Source organism: Nothoprocta perdicaria, unplaced genomic scaffold, assembly GCF_003342845.1.
Source record: "Nothoprocta perdicaria isolate Ctin4 unplaced genomic scaffold, notPer1 scaffold_1, whole genome shotgun sequence".
NCBI lineage: Eukaryota > Metazoa > Chordata > Aves > Tinamiformes > Tinamidae > Nothoprocta > Nothoprocta perdicaria.
In genome coordinates, this window is record NW_020454093.1 from 6381576 (window position 1) to 6393455 (window position 11880).

At 40.3% G+C, this 11880-nt stretch overlaps 1 protein-coding gene across 4 annotated transcripts in view; it reads right to left on the minus strand.

The window, feature by feature from the left end:
* ERBIN (erbb2 interacting protein) overlaps positions 1 to 11746 on the minus strand; it is a 94073-nt gene extending 82327 nt beyond the window's left edge. For 3 of the 4 annotated variants that reach the window (XM_026036887.1, XM_026036904.1, XM_026036895.1), the window contains exon 1: positions 11621 to 11746. The gene's annotated coding sequence lies outside the window, so the exon portion shown is untranslated. The remainder of the gene's footprint in view (positions 1 to 11620) is intronic. The other variant, XM_026036912.1, reaches the window with a different exon arrangement.
* Between the last annotated feature and the right edge of the window lie 134 nt (positions 11747 to 11880).

Genomic DNA, 11880 nt, shown 5'->3' on the forward strand with positions numbered 1-11880 from the left:
AAAAGTGGAAGAAAAGTAGAAACATAGGATTCATAATAATCAGACCAGGCCTTCCTTGGGTAGCATGTTCAGCCAGCACAAAAAAGTATTGCTTGCAACACTTACGGACAAAAAAAGAACCAAGACGTAGAATTACAACTCTATACTCCGACCTACTTCCTGCAGCCCTCCAACGTATCTTCTACAGATCCTCACAAAACTATTCCAAAAAGGTTGAGACCTGGCAAAACAAAAGACATCTCAAGCAGGGAAGACAGGTGAACTGTTAGAAAAAAATGTAAAGGCCCAAGAGAACCCAGGAAATGAGAATCCAGACAAGTAACTGCAGGAGCTCTTTTGGACTGTATGAATCATCTGCCAGCATGCAAGTACATCCTCGGTTGACAGCATCATTACTATGGAACACTCAAAAATTTCAGGAAGCAGGAAGGGCAGAGCTTAAAACAAAATAAAAACAAAACAAAATAAAAAAGCCAGCATCTCCCCTTTCAATGAAGGGGACAAGATCACATGGCAAACTTTCTCACTGTTTCAAATCTCAACTCTTGGTATCATTTCCTCCCTTCCTCACCAAAAGAGAAGTACAGAAACGCTGGCAGCTAAGGTCTCTGCCACGACTAGTCCTCAGATGAAGTTTCTTATAATTTAATCAACATTTAATAACATTTGGATTTACAGAAATCCCTGTCTTCCACAGCTAAAAAAAAAAAAAAAAACCACCACCTCCCTCTTCTTTCAGAACTCTATCACTTCCTAGAGAAGACAAAATAGCACTAGGGATCTTACATAAGGTAATTCATTGAAGTTATTATACAAGCATAGGACTCATCACAGCAATGAGAGAAGAAAAAACAAAGAGGCAAAACATTAGGAAGTGACAAACAAAACTGCTTTAAAATGTTTCATTCCTTCAGACATTGTTTTAAGCAAAGTTATGAAATCAAAAGTTTCAAATTACTTCAGATTAAAGGAAAACTTCATGCAAAAAAAAAGTGATGGAATTATAATTCTAAAGAGACAAGCTGTATTTCCTTGCCAATGCAGTTTTAAATAACTTCACATTCCAAATAAGAGGAATTAAACTGACTACCACTTTATTGGCAAGGAAGGAAGTTAAACGCAACAAAACACCCTCTGCCCTGGGCTTGGTTCTTTATCATAATAAAATCCTGCAATATTTGGAGCTATTATTCATACACATTTCCACTTCCTGCCTTGAGAACTTGTTGGAATTGGAGACTTTGGGTTGAATCAATATCCTTCACTGTTCATTCTTAGCCTTAACCATTCTATTTTTCTACCTGTAGTGGCCAGAAATAATTTATATGTGTTCTACCAATAAGTTACAATAGAAAAAAAAGCATGCTGCAGATGCCACATACCAAAGGAAAAAATAATAAAAATAATACTCCTTTCTGTACACAGCATCTCCTTTTGATAATTTATGGATATTTTAATTTGGAATTGCATTCTTAATAAAGAGGAAAAAACAGGGTATGAGGAAAGAAACAGCAGTAAAGCAAAAATTGTAAGCGTAAGATATCTGAAAGTGTAAGACAGCAACTGATATCAAATGCTCTCTTCTGTACTTAATACAGGAAGTCCTTTATTTCATATTTTTTAATCCCATAATTCAGGAAAAGTGTCAGTTTTGAAAAACAGATCTACCATATTCTCTTTTGCATGAGTGTGATATTTTTATTCATTTGACATATGCTGCTTCCTGAATGGATTTAATATATTTTGGCATTCCAGAACAGAACAGCTCTGATGTTTGGCACTCCATGTACAATGCAGCCAGGAAACCACTCCTTAGACTATGCAGCCATCTGCAGCAGAGACCAACGGTTTTCAAACAACAAGCTGCACAGTTGTAAATATGCAGTATTTCAATACATAAGAAAAGCTCTAACCTATAAGGCAGACTTAAGGCATTCATTTGCGTGCATGTAAAAATTTAGGCAAACTGCAATGCACAACCAGTTCAGCACAAACTGAAGTGGGAAAAAAAAAAACACAAAAAAAAAACAAATAAAAAGAAAAAAAACACTTTTTCATATCAACAGCTATCAGAAGACATCTAGTTACTTTTTTTTTTCTCCTCCCCTTTTCTTTCTTCCTTCCTTTTCTAGATTGTGTTGTCCATATATTAAAACAAAGCAGTACCTCGTGTCCTGCTTTACATGCGTTCTTCCTAGAAGTAGTTGCAAGAATTCCTAAGATGACCAAAGAACAGTGCACCCAAAACAGCGTAAGACAGAGAAACACAAGGAAATCAAAGATTGAGTACACAGGAAGAGAAGGAAACACACTCAAAACCAGCTAGTTAACACCAAGCTGGATTAACTGTGCCGAAGAACTGCTCATCAAAGCTGGCCAGGTTACATGACCCACGCAGTGCCCAGGCGCACGCACACAGGGACACGTTCCTAGACATACTGCTACGCAGTACAAGTGAGGAGCATGGGGCTTGTACACACGCAAAAGTTTTGTACACGTTTTAATTGCCAAATCGGTAGCTAATTCCAAAAACTAAACCTTACCAAAAAAGAGAACAAAAGTAAAGACACATCTTGACACATAAACTACTACCGAGTACCCTAACCAAAGTCACTACTTTCAAAAACAAAAAAAAAAAAAAATAAATAAAGACTCCAGCTCAGCTTTAGAAACCTCTCCCCTGAAGAATACTTCCATGCCTGCCTTATGCCATCCTCAATAAAACAGTTTCCTTTTTGCTTTTGCACTTTTTTGTATATTAAAAAAACCCCATAGACCAAAAGCTTCCATTTACAGTGACACTTAGAAGAGAGTTTCCTTTAACACACATTCATCACTACTGCAATACGGAAAGAACCACCATGTAGTTCTACAAATAATTTAAGTTTAAAAAAAAAAAAAAAAAAAAACTTCCTGACTCCAAGCATCATCTGCATCTAATTTATGCAGTAATTATAACACATACTACTTTAATAGTGTTTTCAGCATTTTTTAAGAAGTCATTATCGTGGACAAATAAAAGAATCCCTCAACCGTACCTTGCTTTCCCCCCGCCCTTACATTCATTTTACAACTGATTTATAAATCCTAATCCATTCCAGTCATCCTTCCTGACATACAAGCGTTAGCCTTCGTTGCCCGAACTGTGGTTCCAACCACAACTCTTCACATATGACATGTGGCTCAGCACTCTCCTATTGCCCTCCATTTACTCATCTTCATTTCTGCCAGTCTATAATCTCCCTTCATCCTCAACACAGAACGCAATACTTTTGACACCAGATTATTTTTCTCTTCACTTTGCTTTGCGTCTAAACCAACAGAATATTGTGATTAAAAAAGAGCTATTATGTTACTTTCATTTCACTGCGTCAGGCATTTTGGAGATCAAATAAGCAACTGGTACAAAATTAACAGAAGGATATTCCTGAATGGTTTCCAAAGGATTTTTGTCTCTTCAGATAGGGAAGAGTGACAGCTACTGCTTACATAGAGAGAGAGGGAAAAAAAGGAGGGGAGAGAAGAGTTATTGGATTATTTGGCATCTAGACAATTATACTAAAGCACATTTTTTTTCTTAACGTACTGGTATTAACATAGATTAGATCTCACTATCAAAAGTCAAAAACAAGTTTCTCACCTGACAGGTCTAAGCAGAAGTAAAGTTCTTTCTGCTATTATTCTGGAAATTATATGATCAAAAATTGAATTCAAAGTTGATTTAATAATAACTTAGCTTAAAGTGTTACTTAACTTCCTGGCATCCTGTTCTAGCAGGAGAAGTTTTCAATGCAACTTCAATGCTACAGAAGTAAAAAGCAACAGTGTACTACTGATTTGCTATTAACACATCAGTCTTCTCAGGCGAAGAAAACCGAAGAATATGATGTTGTGAACTCTGTAACTCTGATCTTCAAAAATTTTAATTGCCCAGTGGGTAGTTCCTTCAAGACTTTTGAAAGATTTAAAACAAATTAATACAAGCATGAGGGGGGAAAAAAAAAGAGTAACATTTGAATTTTAAGTGCAACTTATTCCTCAATATTTCTTATTTGGAAGAAAAAATACAACACTTGATTGAGATTTAACACAAAGGGTATAATGAGTGATCTGTGAATCTAGATTGATCCAATATATATTTGGATTCAATTAAATGAGACAAAGATTCCTTCCATTTGGAAGGGAGAGAAAGAAAGATTACCTGTGTGGGGTTTTTTTTTTTTTTTTTTTTTTCCCCTTTTTTTTTTTTTTTTTTTTTTTTTTTTTTTTTTTTTTTTCTAAGTAACATTTTTTTCTTGGTTCTTCACTGTTTTTTTAAAGGACAGGGAGAGGGAAAGTAAGAAAGGAACTAGGAAGAGTGATTTTAATACAAGTTTTTCTTCTATCATACAACTTTCTTTTAATTTGCTTCTGCAGTAAGGCCATAATCTTTCCCTTAGGATGTCAAAGGCCCCTATTGCAAAAATATTCGTTTCATGACAAACTAAAAAGAACTTTTGAAATCCTGGCAAGCCTCCCCTCTTCCTCTCATTTCATAGTCCTAAGCAGGAGAATCCTACAGAAGAGCTTGCCTGCCTCACTCGCTGTCTTGCTCCAGAGACAGCAGCACTGCAGAAGTGCCCAGGAACAGTAGAGACATTCAGCACTTCTGCTACGCTTCAGAAAACAAGACAAGGTAAGTGTTCCTTCACAGGTACAGCATCTCACCCAGAGAAACAAAAATGGAAAAAGAAAGTCCAACCTTTTAAATTATTTTTTTTTCTTTTTTAGACAGCTTGTGAAATACTTATGTGTGAATGACTTTGAAGAAAACTTGTACATTTGCTCCAAATCCTCTCATCTGGCATTCTTTACTTCATTACCTCTTCCTCCCCCAAAAGGAGATCTGCTGAAACACTTGTGAATATTCTCCATCATTGAAAATCAATCATTTTACACCGGCCAATCAAAGAACAACTGAAATAAACAGTATTAAGGCTGGAACACAGAGATGTATGAACTTCTGAATTAATTTTCCCCCTTAGTGAAGATTCCACTCCCAAAGGGAAAAAAAAAACAAAAAACCCCACAATTATAGAGCATCTCAGAATTTAAATGACCTGCAACTCCAGGGTTAACATCACATATGATTATGTGACCAAAAGTAAGCCAAAATAAGTACTTTCTCCTAAGGGGAGCTAACTACCACACTGACATTCTGGATCACCACAGACTAATTTGCCACAGCAAACAAACGCAGCAGGAGGCTATCAGGGCACGTTGGGGGCTGCCAGCACACTCATCCCCTCATTCAAGAGCACCCATCTCGTATCCAAAGTGGAAGCCATCAAGTAAATGCAGTACCTGCATTTTTTACGATGTGGCACATGCATTTTTCACATAGAAGACTTACATTGCTATATTGACACTTTTCACTGTTTACTTTCACTGAAAATACAGGCCTCGGTCCCGAGAATACTTTCACATCCAAGTTCTTTGTTCATTTCAAACACAGACATGTGCAAGCACATAGGGAATATTAAGCATAACATTTCCACAGAGGAAGACAACATTTATAATTTACATTAGCATCACTATTTAAGAGTTCCCTAATACTCAGTTTCAGATATAAAAATCCACCCTATCCTTGGGGTTATCTGTAAGTGAAGGCAAAAGACCTGAGGTAATTTGACTAAGTTGATGATAATAGGGTTCATCTTCTAAACTATCACTTCTCTCTTCAAGAAGATTAATTCGAAGAAGACTCCAGTCACGGGAGGAGAAGGGAAACAGTAGCTCTCAGCTAGGCTTCCTTGCAGCCTCCCAAATATCTTCCAAAAGACTCTGGAAACCCTCCATCATCCAATTGCTCAAAATGACATCCACAGCAAAACTCTTCTGCTTTTGGCTGTACCTGTGATTGATGTTCACAGGCATCTGGCACCACATTTCAGATATTACTCAGATGCACTGATGTAGCCTAAAGCAACGATAGCCTTCTTTCCTTCTAAGGAGGCTTTGGAAGTTCCAATCTTTTTGAAAAAATAAGTGAATTCTTAAGTATCAAGCAGAAGCATCAATGCATCAAGAAAAAAAGGCAATTTTTTCTGAGTAATACTGATCATCAGTACAGACAACATAACCTCTTAATGGCTGCTGTTGAGAAAGGCCAGGTCAAGGAAGGCAAGGAAACCTGGAAAAACAAACAAAACCCTCACACTCTTGCAACTGTATTAAACTAGACTCCACGTTATGAGTCAGAGAACTACAGGACAGCAAAGTTTTCTTTCAGAAAAGTCTGGGAAGAGTCAGACCTCCATACAGCTGCTATAGGAACTTTCCACGTCAGTTAGAGTAAAAAAGTTGATTGGAAAGTTCCACAGGCAACAGTAAAACTTAAGAGCACAATACTTTGGAGACCAAGACAGATACTGTTTTTCACACATCCTTCTGCAGCAGCCTTTAGCAAACTAACAGAACTTCAAACACTTTCAATTTAGTTATTAATATCAGCACTTATCCTGCCAATAAAGAATAAGGCCCTGGCCAATTCAGAGCGAGATATCACCCATTCCAAGTTAGAGTCCCCTAAGCTTCGAGTACCTGCAACTTTCATGGAGACTTCAAATCTTCTGAGAGTTCCCCCAGAACTAGGTAAGTAGCCCAAAGAGCCATAATTGGTCACTAACAGCTCACAGGAAGGTAACTCCCAAGTACAATTAGATTTTGAAGAGAACGTAACGCAGCACTTGGAACAAGTATTATATGTTTCTTGAAAAAAAAAATCTATATGTTTAGCTGCAAGATCTCCCACTGGAGCTGTGAAAAAAAAAAATCCAAAATAGACAGATCATTAATTTCTTGGTCTACATACACTTATTTCTGCTCATTCCACACCAGCCTTCTGGACTGAGGCACAAGACATGGAAGCTCAGCACTGTGCTTACTGCTTTATACCAGCTTGGAGATTTCTGAGTGCTTAGAAAATTTTCTATTTAGAAATGGAGCTGACACACCTTGTGAATTTTGAACTAACCAGCCTGACGATACCGACCTCCAGTTTCTTTCAGTTATTATTCTCACAATATACATGTAGGTAAGAGAAGCAGAAAAAACATTTGCTTTTAGCAGTTGTTTCACTATGCATACACAATGCAGTTTTACACTTGCAGGATTCCTTTGAACAGCAATGTGAAACATAAAAGTTCAATTAAAAAGTTTCATTTACAGAAGAGGCAAGGGTATATAATAAAAGATACGTAAAATTTTAGAAACTACAAAAAAAATGTGCACTTCAGAATCACTTCCCTTTGTGGCTTCGCTTTTACAGAGAATAAAAGAAGTTCTCCTTATACTCACAAGATTTTTAGGTCTAGACTGTGTCTAATCACTGCACAGACACAGAACAGGACAGCACAGAACATTCCTCTTCCCTCCCTAATCTGTGTAAAACAAAATTTGTACAGAAATGTTGTTACCTAACACTTTCTTGGCCCTTGACCGTGCCAAAAAATGGGACAGAAGAGTAAGGCCAAATTCTTCATCAGCTACTGAAATAGATAAAGTGCAGAGGACGGTATATACTAACTTATCTGACAAGATTCAGTCATCCAACACAAGGAGCTACAGGGCCAGGGTAACTTCGCATAATATTACAAGCCCCAGGAGAGCCATGGCAGCAGAGAGTTCACATTGTCTTTAGACTCAGCTTAATCAGCACTCTTTTTGTTCTTAAGGATAATGATTGTTTAGTATCAAGTGTCTACAAATTAGCTTCAGATAGAGAAAGTAATCTACTTTTCAACTTAAGCTACGCAAGCAAAGCTGCCACTCTCCAAGGTAAGTATGTACCTAAGTAAGCTTTCCAAGTACACTTCCATTTGATGTAGATGAAGCCAAACTAAGAGATCTGCTTAACTCTATCTTTCAATTATGCAAAATCCTGGTGCACATCTAAAGATGGAAGGAATAATTCAATGTTGAAACACCATGTTTCTCCATTACCCTCAGAGAAAGCACAGATGAAACTAAACAAGCAGGTCAAATATCTATACATTAGTTTAAGCATCAAAAAAATAGTGTCTTAGAAAGACCAAGTACTACTGAGTTAAAAAAAAATCCCAAGATTATTATATAATAAAAATACTACCAATTTCAGCATAGTAACACTCACTTTTCCCAATTTTCTTATGCAAACAGAACATGGTATTTACATACCCTCTGCTATATCAGCATCTTCACTCTTAAAAATTTATATTTTAAACCTTCTATTCACAGTATATGAACACTGTATTCTTAATCAGAAGTAAAGATTGCTTAAATAAGCAAATGTTTTACAGCCCAAAATCTTTCAAAAAAACCAAAAACCCACCCACAAAGCAGTCATGTTAATCTTTGGACCACCTTTATCTTAAAAAGGTTCCTAGCATCTCTCTGGGGTTGTCAGTCGTTAGGGGGTAGGCCAGGCAGCATCACTGAGGCCCACTACTTGTTGCCTATAGCTGCTCGGCCCTGTGCCGGCCGTGCTGATGCAGCGGGCTCCACGCGGCCCCGGCACAGCTGGAAACTGCAGCAGCTCATCCCAAGAGGTGAAGAGAACCGCAAGCACTGGGGGAAGCTGTTGCATATTTCAAGCAGCTTTGAAAAGTCAAAAGGGCCCCTTGTCCAGAATTGGAATCTGACACACAAACAGCAGCCATGGGACTGCTCACAAGTTGCACAACATAAAGATTTCCTCTACCCATTCAAAACACTAATCTCTCAGCTTTCAGAAGTTGTAGGAAGAAAAGTAATCCATACCTCAGAAGCATACACTGGACTTTGTAAGATGCTCCAAAGACACTAAGCTAGCAATTTAATAGGTTATTGCAAATCACTAAAAATCAGAAATAATAATTATAACATTTTTGCTGAAGAGCAATGTGTATATATATATATATATATATAATTTTCATATTCAATGTTTTCATTCTGATCTGGAAAGGCGAGTTGACAAGCTGCTTTAAATCTAACAGTTTTGTATCCAAATCTTTACTTTGCAGATAGTTCATGTTTAACCACCTATCCCAATCATCAGAATCAACATTTGCATGCTCACATAGGGACATTTACTATTTTCATATTAGTAACAGCATCTTTTTCTTCAAGACAAAATGTCACCCTTTTTCAAAGTTTAGGTTTGTAATTCTACTATACAGAGTAAATGTCAGACCCTACTTTAGTTTATCAGGTTATTCCATGGGGAGAATATACTGTTAAGAGATATCAAACACTTGATCTTTAAATAACGTTTTCCCTGGAAGATTTTCCTTTTTGTTTGGGAGCAGGAAAGACAAAAACAAAACAAAGAACAAAGCAGTCAGACAATAATCCATTACATGCCCATGGAAAAGCAAAGCTGAAGAATTCTGCTCTCATTCTCTTTATTTCTAAAATCTATTACCAATATGATAACTTTAATTTTTATTAGTATGTATTACATATTTAAATAGACAAAGCCAAATTTATTCATATTTTTACTGAAATTGCTTGAAAAAGTATACGGTAGACCTCCTGATAGCGCACCATATATGTAATCTCAAGCTCTCTGACTGTAAGAGCAACTAAAGTCACCAATGTTTACATGAACTTAATTTAATTCACGAGCGAGGAACAGCCAGGTAAGAAGAATGTTTCCCCAAGCCATCAACACACACCTATGAAAGAGCTGTTCCAAACAACAGAGCTGCCAGGTGTATACCTAAATCATTTTATTCATAAAACCAATGTGAGCATCAACCTAATTCTGAACTGAAACACAGTCAGTCTTGAGAAAGAATACAGTCCTTCATGACTATGAAACTATGTTAATGACACGAGTGGCATTCTATGATATAACCATTAGCTGTAAGCAGAAGTGAATTACACTTTCATCATTAAAAAGGGCCTTATCCATAGCTACCATGGTGACAAAACACTAGTGTAAAAAGTTGTGGCTCCACTACAAGGATCTATTCTTCTGTGTGGCATTGAAAAATATCAAGTGCATGATGAGAAACACAAAAGGTCTGAAAAGAAACAAAACTGCATCCATTAAGAACATAGGGGTTTACAACTAAATTTGTCATGCACTGCTCCAATTCCTCCCCCCACATTCCCCCTGCCCCGAATCTCCAGTCATTACTGGGGCTGAGACACTGCTTTGGAAAGTGATCGTTCTTTGTAAAAGGATTACTCTATTTAGACTTCATTGCTTTTCTGCCAAGCACCAGCCATATAAGGAGACTGAAGTTCACTGCCATTTATTTTGTTCAGCCCTTTCAGACGCCCAAGAACAACCTTTACTGCTGCCTAGAAAGGTAAGTCTATAAATTGCAAACCAAATCACTCGTTATCAGCAAGAGAAGCCACTTTAGGTCAGTTAAACTTTAACATGTTTCCTTGCATTATATAATTTAATGAAACAGCCTAAGCAGGATTAATAACACTCGACTCCTTGGTGCTGTTGAAGAACTACCAACACCATACGTTTTAATGTGTTTGCATAGAAATCACTTTGTCCTCTCCTCGTAAATACCGACACATGCTGCTCAGCTACTCGAGCTAGGAAGGAAGGCACATCCTGCCTGACAAACAGCCTGCACTCGAGCTGGTTCGACAGCAAGGGCCATTTAGGAAAATAAGCCAGCACAAACTACGGCTCACTGGAAACCTTCATGGGACAAGCAGCTCCTCACCTGCATGGGGAGCCGGCCAACAACCCTCTCTGGGAGGCACGTGAAACCAAGATATGGAGCAATATCGCTCGCCCTAAATGCGACTACTTGACACACGGAGCAGTTCTGCGAAAACCCTGCAGCAGAACCACGGTGTCGCTCACCCCCGACAGCTTCGCCTTTACACGGCGGCCAACGCGGCTGTGCTTGGCCAGGGCTCGGCGGCACCTCCGCGACGCCAACCAGTTGCTGAAGAGGGAGGAGAGCAGCTTCTCCTCCCAACGGAGCCTCTCGAGGGGAACTTGTGCAAGGAGCGGGAGGCAGCGCGCGGCTCTCCCGGGCGAGTTGGAAAATATGCGGCCAAACTCGTTACGTCGAGGGACGCGAGGAAGGGCAGCAGCGGCAAGACCCGACCACGGGGACGGGTCCTTATGAGAGGAAACGAGCGGTTACTCTTGGGAAAGCACACGGGCTGCTCTGCCAGAGGCCGAGGCTGAAGAGCGAGCTCCAAACGCCAGGCTCTGCCCGTTAAACACGGGGCTTTCCCCGCCAGGGCTCCCGGTAACGGCGCTGCGGGGGCCGGCGGCGCCCTCAGAGAGGGGCTGCGGGAGCCCGGCCTCGCCGCGGGGCCGTCCCAGCGCGGCACCTTCTCCCACGGAACAAAGAAACTTCTGTGTCCGAGCGCCTCAGAAACTTTCCGCCCGCGCGGCCGCCTCCCCAGCCCCCACGCGAGCGGCGGCTGCGCCGGCAGCGGGCGCGTCCCGCCGCGCGGAGGGCAGCGCGAGGCGGGCACCAAACAGAGGCCGAAAACAGGATATCGAGAGGAGCGCGAGCGCCTGCCTTCCTCCCTTCGCTTCGCTTCGCTTCCTCCCCACCCCCGCCGCCAGGCGGATCGCGCCGTTGTTGCCGCCGCCGCCGCTGCTCCCCTGCCCGTCTCCATTTCTTACCTCGTCTGCCGGGAGGCCGGGGCAGACCCAGCAGGCGGGGGCTCCTTTCCAGCCGGGGGAAACGTATTAAATCCAGTCAAGTTTCCTTCTCGGAGGAGGGCGGGGTGCGGGCAAGGGAGAAAGGGAGAAAAAATTAAAAAGGAAAAAAAAAAGGGAAAAAAAAGAGGAGGGGAGGGAGGGCAGGCGCTGCGCGGCGGCGGGGCGGCTGCGGCGCGTGTGCGCGGGGAGGGCTGCGGGGCCGCGCTGCTCCCGGCGCTGCC